Below are 17,148 nucleotides of genomic sequence, written 5' to 3' on the forward strand. Positions count from 1 at the left end.
GTCACTTGCTGGGATTATCTGGGTATATCTCACTTAATCAATTTCTTGTCATTTCAGGGGCCTCTGGCATTCGTGCGCCTTGGTCCCTTGTATCCTCTACCTCTGGCACATAATAGTTTAGTCTCCTTAGGCTGTAATATTTTGGTCTAATTTTGGTTGTTGGGTTTAATGTGTGGGTGCTGGGTGGTGTTAGTGGCCCGGGATATACGGGAGCTCAGACTAGGTGATCTGGTGGTCTCTTCTGGCTTTCAACTGTATTATGCTAACTTAATTAACACAGTACAGAGGTTTGAGAAAACAACATGTCCTGACACCCAGGGGTACTGGGACAATTTGTACAGTGGGGGTGCTGAGAGCCACTGAACCAACTGTAAACCCTGTATATGATGGAAACCACTTCAAGCCAAGGGGTTTGGCAGCACCCTGAGTTCTACCACCTATGCTGACACCAGCGCTGGTTATCACGAATAAAGAGTCAGGAACTAAACATTTCACACAAATGTATTTCAAAACGAAATATTTGATCATTTCCTCTTTGGAGTCATCTGGCTGGACCTGAGTTTTTCTAAGGTTCTAAGTTTTTCTTGGAAAAGCCAGGAAGTTCCTTAAATCAATAAGAAACCCCCTACTTCAAATCTTCACTAGGGCCTCTAAGGTTCATTAATACCCCCAAAGCTTGCCCTCTGCTCTGCTAGAGAGAGAGAGAGATACAGTGGCAGGGGGGCTTCGGAATTTCCCTGCATTGCCCCTCAACAACCTACACACAGACACACGCCTGCATTGTGCATTCAAATTGCGGTGATTCTGCCCCTTTGGGGGCCATCCAGAACCATATATAGGGGGTCAGTATTTGGCCCTCTCTCTCGGGAGTCAAATTTACCTCTTTCATCTGCAGTTGCAACACCTTTAACTTGAAAGAAGTTACAACCCCTTACCTCAGAGGTGAATTTAGCCATCTATGTTCAGTTCTAGGACGTGTTTCCCCCTGCTGGCAAGTTAATACTATTTAACTAACTAACCAGAGATCTGCCTTGTTCCTCAGTGATAAGATGCACAAGGAAGTCAACCAAGCAGAGCCACACTGGCTTGTGGTGTATTGAAAAAGAACCAGGCTGTGTTTCTGAAATGGGAAAGGCTAAAATTAGAAGGGAAAGAAATGCTACTTTTAAGGTGCTATATGGGAAAGGCTAACAATGGTGTCTTTGGGTGGTGGTATTTATTAGTCGTAAAAGCTGAGAGCTACGAATCAGGAAATTTCAGGTTGTGCTTCCACCTCACACAGTTCTGCTACTGTGTGGCCTTGGGCTAAGTCATTTAACTCACTCAGCTTCCTCATGTGTAACGTGGGGATATTAATATTGGCCCTACCTCACAGGTGTCATATGAGAACGAATGAATGTTTCTAAAGAATACTTCAGGACACCTGGAGGAAAGGAACTGTATCGATGCAATGCTGGTTATTTTAAAAGCATTTGACAGCATAAGAGCCTCATTCTCATTTTCATAAAGATCCCTTTCCGCTTCCAGAGTGGTGTAAATGAGACGCAGGCCCCAGACCTTTAAAATTGTACTTGAGATGTCCAACTGGTGTAAAGAAAATGATGCCCTTTAGAGACAAGCTTATTAATATTTTGAGGCTTACTCATCAGCCCAACTGCTAAAAAACATGGGTTAGGTACTATTCCTCAGAGTGTAAGCATGGGAAGCCTTTTACCATGATACGCCGCAGCAAAACGCATATATCCTATAGGTTACTGTCATATACTGACAACTTCTGGCACTTCCCAGAACCCACACTGTAAATTTGAAGCCATTATGTCTCCAGTGTTGCAGAGAGGGAATAACCCGACCAAGTAACTCACTTAAAGGGACGCTGTCATGTTCACAATTATAGGTCTGGTTCTCTAATGCCCTGCCCCTTGTGTTGTCATTATTCACCAGGGCAAAGTGAGTGCAAAGCACTACCTCCTGATCTGATAGAGTTCACACCCACTTTGCACTGGAGTAAATCATGGCAGCGAGCACAGAGCCGTGGAAAATCAGGCCTCTTCTATTTTTAATCTAACAAATCCCCTCGCGATATAATTTTAGAATTTTTTGAAAATCTAATGCACCCATTGACCTCGATGTTGGTCCTTTGCACTTTCTCAAGTTGCCCTGACTTCCCCCACTGTCTTTTTGGGGGAGAAGATTGCACTGGTGTCCTTCTATTGCCCCTCCATGACTTCCTCCAGCTGCTCCAATTGACCTTGACCTGCACTATTTACCAGCCTCACCCAAATGGCAAGAGCATCTGCAATGAAACACAAGCTGCCTAGAAAATGTACCGGAGCCTGACTGCCTAAGTAAGGCAACAGGGGTATGTACATACTCGGTTATGAGGCAACGAAATTGTTAGGCATTAATTAGAGGAGTCTAAGACTTGCCGCACTGGAGCAGACCTGAGTCTCAGACAGTAGCCACCACTGTCTGCTTCAGAGGAAGGGGCACGGACAATTATGGAACAATTATGGAACAACTTGCCCACAGGGGAGTTTTCTTCCTAATTACTTCAGTCAGAGGCTGGTGTATGCCCTGAAACAGGAGGGTTCGCATCACTTCTAAAATAAAAATCCTAGCTAATGTAACTGTGGATGTTCTCACTGGCCACTGACATGTCTATTCCTTCTATTCCTTTTATGAATCTACTGAGGTCTTGGGAAAGGAGGCTTTCCAAATGCTGCTGATGCTTGGTTTTAATGCACAGCCCTAGAGAGACAAGGAGACATGGGGTCTAGTGCTGTCTTCACGTTTGGTCTTGGTGCAGGGCATTTCCTGGGGATTAATGAGCTGTCGGACGGAGCGGGTGGCCCTTGGTTTTGCATCAGGCTATGCACAATCTTAGCCTCTTTCCCCTTCCCTTGACTCAAGGTCGTATTGCTGTGATAAAGTGAAATTCCCAAAAGTCCCGTGGCCATGCAGGGTTATTTTTTTGACCGATGCAGATTAATTTGGTATGTATGAGGAAGTTCTGAAGAATGAACACCCTGCACATTAGATTGCTTAAATTATCCCTCAGCTTTCAATTCATCTCGTATTATTCTTTGTTACTTGTTACTCTATACCTGTGTGTTTACTGAGATGTGGGATGGCCTCTAGTGACTCAGCTGGAAAGCGAAACAGAAAATCCATCACCTCATTTCATTTAGCAGTTTATACATACAGTATAGGCTCCATATGGAGCTCACTGGAAGGCTATATAGACACTTACAGGGGTCAGGCAGAAGCAGATAATCTTGATGTAAGCAAGGCTGATGCACAGATTCTGGGCTAGATTTCCAGCTGAAGCTGAGGAGCACAGAGTGAAATGCCTGAAGGGGCTGCCCAGGTGGTTTTAAGATCCTTTTGTGCTCTGTTGATTCTGAACTAGCAGTGCATTGAGCCAGCCCTCAGCATAAGGCGGGAGGTTCCTACCTGAAGGGGGTTCCAAAGAGGATGGAGCTCGGCTGTTCTCAGGGACAGAAGATGACAGAACAAGGAGCAATGGTCTCAAGTTGCAGTGGGGGAGGTCTATGTTGGATATTAGGAAAAACTATTTCACTAGGAAGGTGGTGAAGCACTGGAATGGGTTACCTAGGGAGGTGGTGGACTCTCCATCCTTAGAGGTTTTTAAGGCCCGGCTTGACGCCCTGGCTGGGATGATTTAGTTGAGGAACTAAAATTGGTTGGTCCTGCTTTGAGCAGGGGATTGGACTAGATGACCTACTGAGGTCTCTTCCAACCCTAGTATTCTATTATTCTATAACTTACAGCAGCTTTAGGACTGCTGTACGTTACATTGATTGCCATTGGTCCGACGAGACTATGCCGCTGGGGATCACTGGGGCAAAAAGAAGTCCTAGCCATGCCTCATACATGGTCTGATTCTTCTGTGGCCTGTCATAATGCCTTAATGGTCACGTTGTACCACTGGATCAGGTCTCAACATAGGGAAGAATCTGACCCCCTGTGCCAAATATTATTCTCTGTTAAGTATACTAGGAACATTTTTCATCCATAAAGATAAACACAAAAAGAAAAGGAGTACTTGTGGCACCTTAGAGACTAACAAATTTATTATTTGAGCATAAGCTTTCATGAGCTACAGCTCACTTCATTGGATGCATGTAGTGGAAAATACAGTGGGGAGATTTTATATACACAGAGAACATGAAACAATGGGTGTTACCATACACACTGTAACAAGAGTGATCAGGTAAGGTGAGCTATTACCAGCAGGAGAGCGGGGGGCAAACCTTTTGTAGTGATAATCTAGGTGGGCCATTTCCAGCAGTTGACAAGAACGTGTGAGGAACACTAGGGGGGGAAATAAACATGGGGAAATAGTTTTACTTTGTGTAATGACACATCCACTCCCAGTCTTTATTCAAGCCTAAATTAAATTTTCCAGATTAGCATATTTGAGATCTCTGTGTAAGAATCCATCTGTGTTCTGAAATATTTAAACATCGGCTCTAAGTAGGATGATAGGGTTAATTTCATTTAATCAATGTCCAATGTACTTGATCAAAGGTATTTCTTTATTACCTAATGAGTTTGATGTTCTCATTCTAGTCCCAGGAGACATTTTTGCACATCGCCAAACTACTGCACAATATTGCCTACTTTCCAGGACTGGCAGCCAATAGTTAGGCTACAGGACAAGTCTGTATGGGTATCTCAGTCCCACTTGAAATATGCTGGCCCAGGGTTGTGCGGAATCAACTCCATCCGAGTCAGAGGCATTGGAAATCTGTTGGAAATGTTACTATGTTCAGTGGAATATTCCTGCAGATTCACCCCTGCGCTGCCAGTACAGAGACAGAGCGGAGACAACTTGTGGTTCCCCTGTTCAGGGGCTGGTGCAACTCCAGGTCCAGGCCCAGAGCAGCCCTAAATTGCACCATGTTTCAGTGACCACTATGAGGTTTGGCAGGGGTGCCAAATCTGCACAAAGCCAAAATAAGTGGATTTTCTTAGAGGCAACAATGTGGATTTTGGCCTTAAGCAGAAGACAGGGTGTGGAGCCACCTCTCTGCAGCTGCTTCTCCAAACCCAAATTCTCTCCACATCCCATATGCAAGCGGTTGTGACCACTAGGTCTGTGTAATGACGGACCCAGTGGCTACTCTTCTGTCCCTTCGTTCCCCGAACCTGCCTACTGTTCCCCAAAGTGCAAGGTTATGTGGAACCAACATAGCCACTCAGCCCCTTCATTGCAGAACCACGATGGCTACATTGCACTGGGGGGCTTACCATGGTCCTTGTGCTCATGGATGAATTTCAGCCAGAACAAATAACCACCTTTATTTATTGCTGGGCCACAGGCTCTTTTATCGGTGCTGTCTCCGATTGTATTTGCATGCACAATAAATAGCAGGATGATAGTTATGGGATTTGGTCCTTGTAGGAAGTTTGGAACAGATGCATAAGCATAGCTGCATTTTTGTAATATAATAAAATCAAGCCTTTTGGCCCACAGGCTTCTTGCCCAGGTAAAGACAGGCTTATTACACTAGGCAGCACATTAAGGTGTGTCAGTCTCTAAGCTAACAGAGCAACATGCTTGTGTTACCTGAGTTAATTCCACAACATTTGGAACCTGCTCTCAGAGGGAGCAGAGTTACAAGGAGACTGAAGCAGCGGCTCATCAGGAGAAATAATCTCAGGCCACAAAGATGGATTGGAAACTTCACTCTGTGCAATATTTTCTGCGGGACATATTTATAATCTTGGCACTTTATTTCCACACGTGTGGAACAGGTAGGAAGTTCTGAGTCTTTATATTTTAATTATAGAACTTTGAAAGGACAAAGTAAGTGTGTACAATAAAGTTTGGAAGGGGCTTTTTTAGCAGGCTGGGAATACGAAGTGCAATATGAAGTGGGGGAGTGTGCTGAGATTTTTCACATCGTCTCCGAATATTTATTTTCCTATAAATGTGCATGCAACGTAGAGATACTAGATTAAGGTGCAAAACAGCAGAGGCATTTTTCTAGTGAACATTTATTATAGCAGGGAATTGGGAAGAGGGAGATAGAGAAAGAGAGAGAGCAAAAGAAGGAAAAAAAGAAAAGCTAAAGGGGCTGTGGACAGAACTTTGTAATGTCTCACTAACAAAGGATAACCACGTAATTCAGAGCAATAAATCAAAGCAGGAGTGGGCTGTGCATGCTCGTCCATAAGAAATACAAATAATAAATGTGCTAAGCTGCTCCTATTGCATTTTCTCTTTGCACCAACTAAAAGGGGTGTCTGCATTGTTATGTTTATAGCGGCTCATCCTGTTAGTACAGGTGTTCAGTCTATTTATATAGAAATAGTCTGCTATATTTCTAATGTAGCCAGTGATTTTAGTTTATTTAGTCTATGCACAAGTTGGACTCATTTTAATTCCCACTAGTATGGGATGCATAAATATTTGTTTTTGTACATTGCTAGGGCTTTATGTTCAGAAAAAGATGTTTTTCCCCCCCTATGTTTTAATTCACATGGATTATTTCAGTCGTGCAAATAAAACACTGCGTGTAGTATTTCATAGTGAAAGATTAGGTGGGTAAATCAGTAAATGGCCCTTTCTGCAAAATTCCTCCAGGTGAGTGTGGTGGTTTCTCTTCCTACATACACCCCATCTCGAAACCACCACACACCACTAGGCCTGACGGCCAGTCTGAGGTCAGGGCTAGGACAATTGTGTAAAGGGGTTGAATAACGCCAGTCAGAACCCAGGGGCATTGGCAGAACTATGCCGAGGGTCCAGGACTGGAACAGCAAGGATTGCTAATGGGTTGAGATTGTGACCTTGTAAAGGTTCGGACTCACCCCTGCGGCGCCTCCTGCTGGTAGTCGTCGGGAATTAGCTCGTCCAGCCACCGGAGCGCCCTCTGCAGGCTGGTGATCCGCCTTACCACAGGCCCCCATTTCCCTCCCGGACCAGATGCCCCTTTCTCTGGGGTGCTGCCCCCCCGGCAGTACCCCCACACTCTCAGGTTCTGGGTCTCCCCACCCTCTAACCCCACCTCGCCTCAGTCTGGGCTACTGCCAGTCCCCACTTAGCCCCTTGTATCGGCGGCAGACTGCAGTGTATATGCCACTCATCACAGGCAAGGGGGTTTTGGACCTGCTGCCTCCGCCCCTCTGCAACCCTGCACCTATTCGGCCTGTAGTCAGGCCTGCAGCCTGAGGCTTTCTAGGCCAGAGCTCCCAGCTCCTCTGGCCCTTCCCCATCCCTGCTCCAATCTAGGTGTCCTGCTCAGCACCTTGCAGCCAGGCCCTTCTCCCTCTACAGGCAGAGGAAGACTGACTGGGCTCCTGGCTCACAGCCTCAATACGTCTGTTAGTCTATAAGGTGCCGCAGGACTCTTTACCGCTTTTACAGATCCAGACTAACACGGCTACCCCTCTGATACTTAGCCTCTTATAGGGGCCAGCTGGGCCTTCATCAGCCTGGGCTTTTCCCCACAGCCCCAGCCCTCTCCCAAGGCTGGCCTCAGCCCTGTCAGGGCCGGAGCAGGTAACCACCCCTCTACAGACCTACTGTCAGAGCTAGACTGAGCTCAGGATCAGAACACTAGGCCAGGTTTTAGAAGCACTGGTAGATTTGACTGGAGAATCTAGCCCTGTAATAATAAGGGTTTCTGTCTATCACAAATGAGGTACGTTGACAAAGCAGCGTGGAAGAGTGAGTAAAGGAATGGCAAGGAGTGCTGAGGGTCTGCATTCAGGTGCATAGACAGCTGTGTGAGGACTCAGGGACGGCAGACGAGCAAAGCTCTGCAGATCAGGCTCGCAGTGCTTGGGAGAGCTGTGTGGATGAGAAGCGTGCACATCGCCTGCCTCTACTGTACCTAGGTCTAATCAGTGCTGTTGAGCTCTCTCTTCCATAGAATTCACTGTGCCTTGTGGTGGGGACATGTGCTATTTGCTTAGCACAGCTTTTCGTATAGCAGTGTCTCAGTTTTGATAGCAACATTCGTTGTCACTGGAAAACGCTTGTGACATATGTAAATTCACCAGTGGGTGGGTGACAAGTAATATGTGATCTGTTCCTGCTATTTCCGGTTCATTGGAACCAAGAGGACGGACATGACTTCATTAACGACTTGGATAATGGAGCAGAGAGTATGCTTATCAATTTTGCAAATGAACTAAACTGGGAGGGGTTGCAAGGACTTTAGAGGACAGGATTAGAATTCAAAACGACTTTAATAAATTGGAGCATTGGTCTGAATTCAACGAGATGAAATTCAATAAAGATAAGTGCAAAGTACTTCACTTAAGGAAAAATCAAATCCACAACTACAAAAGGGGGAATAACAGGCTAGAAAAGGATCTGGAGTTTATAGTGGGTCTCAAATTGAATATAAGTGAACAATGTGATGCTGTTGCAGAAAAGGCTAATATAATTATGCGGTGTATTAACAGAATGATTGTATGTAAGACACGGGAGGTAACTGTCCCACTCTGCTTGGCACTAGCGAGGCCTCAGCTGGAGTACGGTGTCCAGTTCTGGGCACCGCACTGTAGGAAAGATGTGGACAAATTGGAGAGATTCCAGAGAGCAAGAAAAATGATAAATGGTTTAGAAAACCTGACCTCTGAGGAAAAATTGAAAAAACTGGGTATGTTTAGTCTTAAGAACAGAAGACTGGGGGGGGGGGGGGGGGGGAGGAAGGGGAGGGGAGGGGGAGGAAGACCTAATAACTGCCTTCAGATATGCTAAGGGCTGTTATAAAGAGGACTCTGATCAATTGTTGTCCTGCCTTCAGTGGACATGGAGAAGAAGTGATGGGCTTATTCTGCAGCAAGGGAGATTTAGGTTCGGAAAAACTTTTTAAGGATAGTTAAGCTCTGGACCAGGCTTCCAAGGGAGGTTGTGAAATCCCCATCACTGGAGGTTTTTAAGAATTGGACAAACACTTGTAAGGGATGGTCTAGGTTTACTTGGTCTTGCTTCAGTGCAGCGGGCTCAACTTGATAACCTCTCAAGGTCATTTCCAGCCTGACATTTATATGATTCTATGACCATATTGACACACAAATACAGGTGTTTCATTAGTAAACAATGTTATTAATCTTTCAGGTTTTCTCTCTAGATAATGACAAAAGGATCCATTTTGGTGTATGTTGGAGTAAGGTATTAATTGTAGTAAACATTAAGACTGAGATTTTCAAAGCTGCTTAGTGGGTTTGGATGTCTAATTTCCATTAATTTTCAGGGGAATTGGGTGTCCAAATCCCGTTGTTATAGTTATACTCACAGGCCCCAAATGGGGTTGGGCATTGTACGAACAGGATAGGAGACAATCCCTACACTGGTAGTGCTTACAATCTAAAGGACACAAAGCAGACAAAGAAGAGGGGAAGGGGATATGACATACAAACAAATGAATACGTTGAGGAACTGGCAAATGAATATGGTGAAGCTGTGTTAGTTACATATGGTGCTGGTGGTTTTAATAGAGACAGAGTGGGGTGAGTAAGGAATGAGGAAGGTTAGTAAGAGTAAGTTATATGTGTGAGAACAGAACACTTCAATTGTTGGCTTGGATAAAGAAGAGGGGTAAAACCTGCAAGAAGGCTGAGGGCCAGATTTTAGGTGACTAGGTGCTTTTGAAAATCCCATTAGGCACTTATCTGCATCTTTTGACACTTAAATACCTTTAAAAATCTGCCCCTTAGTGAGATTTAGGCTTCTAAGTCACTTAGGACCCTTTGAAAATTTTCCTCAAGATTCATAAAAGTTCAAGAAGGGTTTATCAGTGGTGTAATTGGAAGCATTAATAATAAAAATAAGGGAGCTGTAGCTCACGAAAGCTTATGCTCAAATAAATTGGTTAGTCTCTAAGGTGCCACTAGTACTCCTTTTCTTTTTGCGAATACAGACTAACACGGCTGCTACTCTGAAACCTGTCAGAAACCAATGTGTTCAGGGAGCCGATACCACTCATCTTTATGATTTAACTAGCACTTTATGTCTTCAAAGTATTTTACAGACATTAGCTAATTAATCCTTATAACCCCCCCGGCTAGAAGGTAAAGACTGTTAGCTCTGTTTGAAAGATGGGGAAACAGAGACACAGGAAGATGAAGGGACCTGCCCAAGGCCACCTGCTGAGTCAGCAGCAGAGCTGGGATTGGAGCTTAAGAGCAGAGCTGGGCAAATAACGGATTTTTCAGTTCTCTGGTAATTCAATTTAAAAAATAAAAACGTTTAATTTCAGGTCAAACCAAGACCAAACACTTTCATTTTTTTTTCAGCGACTTGAAAAGTTAAAAAATTTCAAATCAGATTGAAACAAAAAGTTTCGTTTTGATCCAACCTGAAATTTTTTGTTTCGATCTCGGGCATATTTTACACAATGCTATGGAGGGGAGGAGGGTGCACCTCCCTTGTGACCTTCACCCCAGTGATTAGAGGAGTCTCCTGAAATGTGGGAGACCTAGGTCTAGCTCTCCCTCTGCCCAAGGTGGAGAAGGAATAGTGTCCTAGCCACTGAGCTACGGGATATTCTGGTATGGGTCTTTCTCAATGAATAATAAAAATACTCATTGGAGCACTGACTTGAAATCGGGTCCCCCACATCCTAAGTGAATGCCCCAACCACCACGTCATAGATCATCATCTTTCTCTTTCCCTGGTACAATGAGGTGTCATTGTCATGATGAATGATTCCGTCAGATCCTCAAAGTTTCATTTTTCTCTGATCAGTTTTACCTGAAGTTACTCCATTGACTTCGATGGCCTTTCTCCTGATTTACACAAATGAAAGTGAGAAGATAGGTCCTCCATCTTGAATAGTCTCACAACCCTAACCCCATACAGACCGGCGAACCTCTTTTGCTTAAAGGCGCAGTTCAGCAAGAACAGAATCTTACCCATAGGCAACGACTCCATGGGTGCTCCGGGGCTGGAGCACCCACGGGAAAAAATTGGTGGGTGCTCTGCACCCACTGGCCGCAAAACTCCCCTCCCCACCCTACTCCACCACCCCACCTCACCTCCGCCTCCTCCCCTGAGCACACTGCGTCCCCACTTCTCCTCCCAGCACTCGCCGCCGCAAAACAGCTGTTTCACGGCATAACAAGCTCCATGAGAGAGAGGGGAGGAGCGGGAACGCGGCGCACTCAGGGGAAGAGGCGGGGAATAGTCAGCCTCTGTTCTAGGCACTTATTAAAATTAAGTTATTGTGATCAAAAGTTCAGCCTCCTTTGCAGAAAAAGCATGTAAATATGCAGGTTTATGCTGATTCCAAAGTATGAACACATTGTACTGTACAATGCAGTATGGTACATAGAGTCAGGTCTGTTATCGCATAGAAGAAGTTTGCGTAGTTCAGGGAACTGGTCGTAGTATTTGAATATTTTGTTTGTTTCTCAAGGCGAAGCAGACAAAACTGATTTGTCAATCTGCCCACAAGAAAATGTTAATTATACCTGAAGGATTTGCACTTAAAAGTGAAAATAAAAATGCACTGTAATAAACCTAAACAGAGATTTCAAAAATACTAAAAATTCCATTAAAATCAAAGGACGTTATGAGTCTAAATCCCGGGGATAGCTTTGATAACCTCAGTGAGAAGGTCTGAGTCTCCAATTAGATCATTAGAAAATGATGACATCAAATTATGGCTGGCCTTGATGGGTGTACAGCGGAGAAGGAGAGAGAGAGCAAAAAGTAGAAGATATAAGTGAAGTTAGTATTTGCAGGTATTTCAAAGTTCTGATAACAGAAACAGTTTCAGGACTAGGTCTTGGAGTTCTGACCAGCTCAAAAAGAATTTCTATTGGTCCAACCCTAGGGTTTCTAGTTCTATCTAACAGGTAGACATAATATCTTCCTGATTTCCAGAGGTTAATATAAGGGTACAAAATAAAATTGACCAGCTGAAAAAATACAGAAAGTGTGCAGTGCTGCTGATCATGTTACTTGTTATTCGCAATTATTTCAGTGACAGCAGAGTTTTCAGGGGAAATATTTCCAAACTATAATTCGTCCAAATACTATTATCCTATAGACTAAGATTTAGCCACACAGAGCAGAAAGAATAAATTCTGAACTGTGTTTCTACACAGGGGAAGCCACAACTGCATCTATTGTCACTACAGAAGACAGCTCCACAAAGATAAATGAGAGTACAACTGTTCCCACCTCTTTTGACCCGACCACAGATATTACAGTCACGAGTACAGAAACAGGAGGCATGAGCACAGTGGAGAAGTCAAGCCCTAACACACTTGACACGACACCTAAGGTGGGCACCACTGCAAGAGATGAGAGCACCACCGGCCTGTTTTTCTCAGGTCCATCAGCTGAGAGTACTATGGAAAAGGCAACGCCACCTTCTCAGACGACGAGTGTCACTGAGAGCTCCAGCCAACCTGAAATCACAGCATCTGATTCCCTACAAGGAAGAGACTCAGTCACAACCATCCCACTCTCCAGTAACACCTCCGGTATTGCAAGTCCAAGGGACACCTTTACAAATGCAGAAGGCACCAGTGCTGTGCCACACAACAGTTCACCTCGTGGGATGACAACTGGAGAAGACACTACTAGAATAGCAGAGACCAGCACAGTTCCCTTCCAACCCACTACGTCATCTGAGTCCACAAAAGGGTCTGCAAGTAAATCTACTTCGACAACACACATCTCTCAGACAACTTCCCAGACGGAGAGTACCTTAGCAGTGGGGAGCACCATGCTGGAGAACTCAGGTGTGAGCACAACAGAGAGCACCAGGAGATCGGATACACCAACCTCAGCAAGTTCCTCGATAGAAACGGAAATATCCACAGTTCTCCCAAAAATCAGTACGCCGCAGGTAATGGCTGAAACGCTGGGCAGCGTGAGTGCAAAAGAAGAAACCACAACTGTCTCTCTTGCAATTCCATCAGGCAGGTCCACAGAGATGTCCAGAAGAACATCTGTTCCCACCACATTTGCTCCTCTCCCCGCTACTACAGAGGGGAGCACAGCCACCATAGCTCAGAGTACGGTGGAAAAATCAAGCCCTACTACCTCTCCTCTAGCAGCGAATAGCACCTCTGAAGGCACGAGTGTAACAGCGGAGATGCCCATTGCTTCAAGAGCCACCTCTAGCCCTAGTGAAACGCGCCCTATTCCTGCAAACACCACAGTAGCAAAGACAACCCCAAAATTCTTTCCTTCTGGTGCAAGAACTGAATCCACAGAAACGGACAAAAGTGCAACTGCTGAGAAGATGAGCGCCTCTCTTGCCACAAGCCCAGTCCAAGACACTTCAGCCATGGTCAGCAGTTCAGCAGCTGGATCAAGGCCAACGTCGGAAGGGAGCACTCCTTTCCCTGAGACAGGCACTGTAGCTACAGAGAAATCTCCTGCCGGGGCACACACCAGCTCTGCATCTCAGACGACAACAAGCACAGTGCGCAGTACCACTGGCGGAGGCACAAGCCCAAATACCTCCCTACCCAGAACTTCGGCGGAAACCACAGAGATGGCTGGAAGCTCCCCATCTGCTGAGACCAGGACTGGCTCTGTAACTGGCCACGTCACTGAAAAAATATCGACAATTCCAAGCAGTACAATAGCTGGGACACCCACCACTAAGCCGACCATGGGACCTACCTCGGTACCCGAAAGCGCTACCCCTCTTCATACGACAGCGAAGGTGGGCACCACTGCGGGAGCTGAGAGCAGCACCGGCCTCTTTTTTTCACGTCCATCATCTGAGAGCACTACGGAAAAGGCAATGCCACCTTCTCAGACGAGGACTGTCGCTGAGACCTCCAGCCAAGCTGAGATCACAACATCGGAGTCCCTAACAAGTAGAGACATAGTCACAACCGTCCCAATCTCCAGTAACCCTTCCGGTACTGCAAGACCAAGGGACACCTTCAGAACTGCAGAAGGCACCAGCGCTGTGGCAATAACCAGTTCACCTCGTGGGATGACAACTGGGGAAGACACTACTAGAATAGCACAGACCAGCACAGTTCCCTTCCAACCCACTACGTCATCTGAGTCCACAAAAGGGTCTGCAAGTAAATCTGCTTCGACAACACACATGTCTCAGGCAACTTCCCAGACGGAGAGTACATTAGCGGTGGGGAACATCACGCCAGAGAATTCAGGTGTGAGCGCAGCAGAGAGCACCAGGAGATCGGATACACCAACCGCAGCAAGTTCCTCGATAGAAACGGAAATATCCACAGTTCTCCCAAAAATCAGTACTCCCCAGGCAACGGCTAAGACGCTGGGCATCACTCGTGCAAAAGAAGAAACCACAACTATCTCTCCTGTAATTCCATCAGGCAGGTCCACAGAGATGTCCGGAAGAACATCTGTTCCCACCACTTTTGCTCCTCTCCCCGCTACTACAGAGGGGAGCACAGCCACCGTAGCCCAGAGTACTGTGGAAAAATCAAGCCCTACTACCTCTCCTCTAGCAGAGACTAGCACCTCTGAAGGCATGAGTGTAACAGCGGACATGCCCACGGCTTCAAGAGCAACCTCTAGCCCTAGTGAGACGAACCCTATTCCTGCAAACACCACAGTAGCAAAGAGAAGCCCAAAATTCTTTCCTTCCGGTGCAAGAACTGAATCCACAGAAACGGGCACAAGTGCAACTGCTGAGAAGACGAGCGCCTCTCCTGCCACAAGCCCAGTCCAAGACACTTCAGCCATGGTCAGCAGTTCAGCAGCTGGATCAAGGCCAACGTCGGAAGGGAGCACTCCTTTCGCTGAGACGGGCACTGTAGCTACAGAGACATCTCCTGCTGGGCCACACACCAGCACTGCATCTCAGACAAGAACAGGCACGGTGCGCAGCACCACTGGCGGAGGCACAAGCCCAAATACCTCCCTACCCAGAACTTCGGTGGAAACCACAGAGATGGCTGGAAGCTCCCCATCTGCTGAGACCAGGACTGGCTCTGTAACTGGCCACGTCACTGAAGAAATATCGACAATTCCAAGCAGTACAATAGCTGGGACACCCACCACTAAGCTGACCATGGGACCTACCTCGGTACCCGAAAGCGCTACCCCGCTTCAAAAGACAGCGAAGGTGGGCACCACTGCGGGAGCTGAGAGCAGCACCGGCCTCTTTTTCTCACGTCCATCATCTGAGAGCACTACGGAAAAGGCAATGCCACCTTCTCAGACGAGGACTGTCGCTGAGACCTCCAGCCAAGCTGAGATCACAACATCGGAGTCCCTAACAAGTAGAGACATAGTCACAACCGTCCCAATCTCCAGTAACCCTTCCGGTACTGCAAGACCAAGGGACACCTTCAGAACTGCAGAAGGCACCAGCGCTGTGCCACACACCAATTCACCTCGTGGGATGACAACTGGAGAAGACACTACTAGAATAGCAGAGACCAGCACAGTTCCCTTCCAACCCACTACGTCATCTGAGTCCACAAAAGGGTCTGCAAGTAAATCTGCTTCAACAACACACATGTCTCAGACACCTTCGCAGATGGAGAGTACGTTAGCGGTGGGGAACAGCACGCCAGAGAACTCAGGTGTGAGCGCAGCAGAGAGCACCAGGAGATCGGATACACCAACCGCAGCAAGTTCCTCGATAGAAACGGAAATATCCACAGTTCTCCCAAAAATCAGTACTGCCCAGGTAATGGCTGAAACGCTGGGCAGCACGAGTGCAAAAGAAGAAACCACAACTGTCTCTCCTGCAATTCCATCAGGCAGGTCCACAGAGACGTCCGGAAGAACATCTGTTCCCACCACTTTTGCTCCTCTCCCCGCTACTACAGAGGGGAGCACAGCCACCGTAGCTCAGAGTACGGCGGAAAAATCAAGCCCTACTATCTCTCCTCTAGCAGAAACTAGCACCTCTGAAGGCACAAGTGTAACAGCGGAGATGCCCACTGCTTCAAGCCCTCGTGAGAAGAGCACTATTCCTAGAAACACAACAGTAGCAAAGACAACCCCCAAATTCTTTCCTTCTGGTGCAACAACTGAATCCACAGGAATGGGCACAAGTGCAAGTGCTGAGAAGACGAGCGCCTCTCTTGCCACAAGCCCAGTCCAAGACATTTCAGCCATGGCCAGCAGTTCAGCAGCTGGATCAAGGCCAACGTCGGAAGGGAGCACTCCTTTCCCTGAGATGGGCACTGTAGCTACAGAGACATCTCCTGCTGGGCCACACACCAGCACTGCATCTCAGACGACAACAAGCACGGTGCGCAGCACCCCTGGCGGAGGCACAAGCCCAAATACTTCCCTACCCAGAACTTCAGCGGACACCACAGAGATGGCTGGAAGCTCCCCATCTGCTGAGACCATGACTGGCTCTGTAACTGGCCGCGTCACTGAAGAAATATCGACAATTCCAAGCAGTACAACAGCTGGTACACCCACCACTAAGCCGACCATAGGACCTACCTCGGCACCCGAAAGCACTACCCCTCTTCATACGACAGCGAAGGTGGGCACCACTGTGGGAGCTGAGAGCAGCACCGGCCTCTTTTTCTCAAGTCCATCAGCTGAGATCACTACGGAAAAGGCAACGCCACCTTCTCAGACGAGGACTGTCGCTGAGACCTCCAGCCAAGCTGAGATCACAACATCGGAGTCCCAAACAAGAAGAGACTCAATCACAACCGTCCCACTCTCCAGTAACCCTTCTGGTACTGCAAGACCAAGGGACAGGTTTACAACTGCAGAAAGCACCAGCGCTGTGCCAATAACCAGTTCACCTCATGGGATGACAACTGGAGAAGACACTACTAGAATAGCAGAGACCAGCACAGTTCCCTTCCAACCCACTACGTCATCTGAGTCCACAAAAGGGTCTGCAAGTAAATCTGCTTCGACAACACACATGTCTCAGGCAACTTCCCAGACGGAGAGTACGTTAGCGGTGGGGAACATCATGCCAGAGAACTCAGGTGTGAGCGCAGCAGAGAGCACCAGGAGATCAGCTACACCAACCGCAGCAAGTTCCTCGATAGAAACGGAAATATCCACAGTTCTCCCAAAAATCAGTACTCCCCAGGCAACGGCTGAGATGCTGGGCATCACTCGTGCAAAAGAAGAAACCACAACTGTCTCTCCTGCAATTCCATCAGGCAGGTCCACAGAGATGTCCGGAAGAACATCTGTTCCCACCACTTTTGCTC

The sequence above is a fragment of the Natator depressus genome, chromosome 25, assembly GCF_965152275.1.
Source record: "Natator depressus isolate rNatDep1 chromosome 25, rNatDep2.hap1, whole genome shotgun sequence".
Taxonomy (NCBI): Eukaryota; Metazoa; Chordata; order Testudines; family Cheloniidae; genus Natator; species Natator depressus.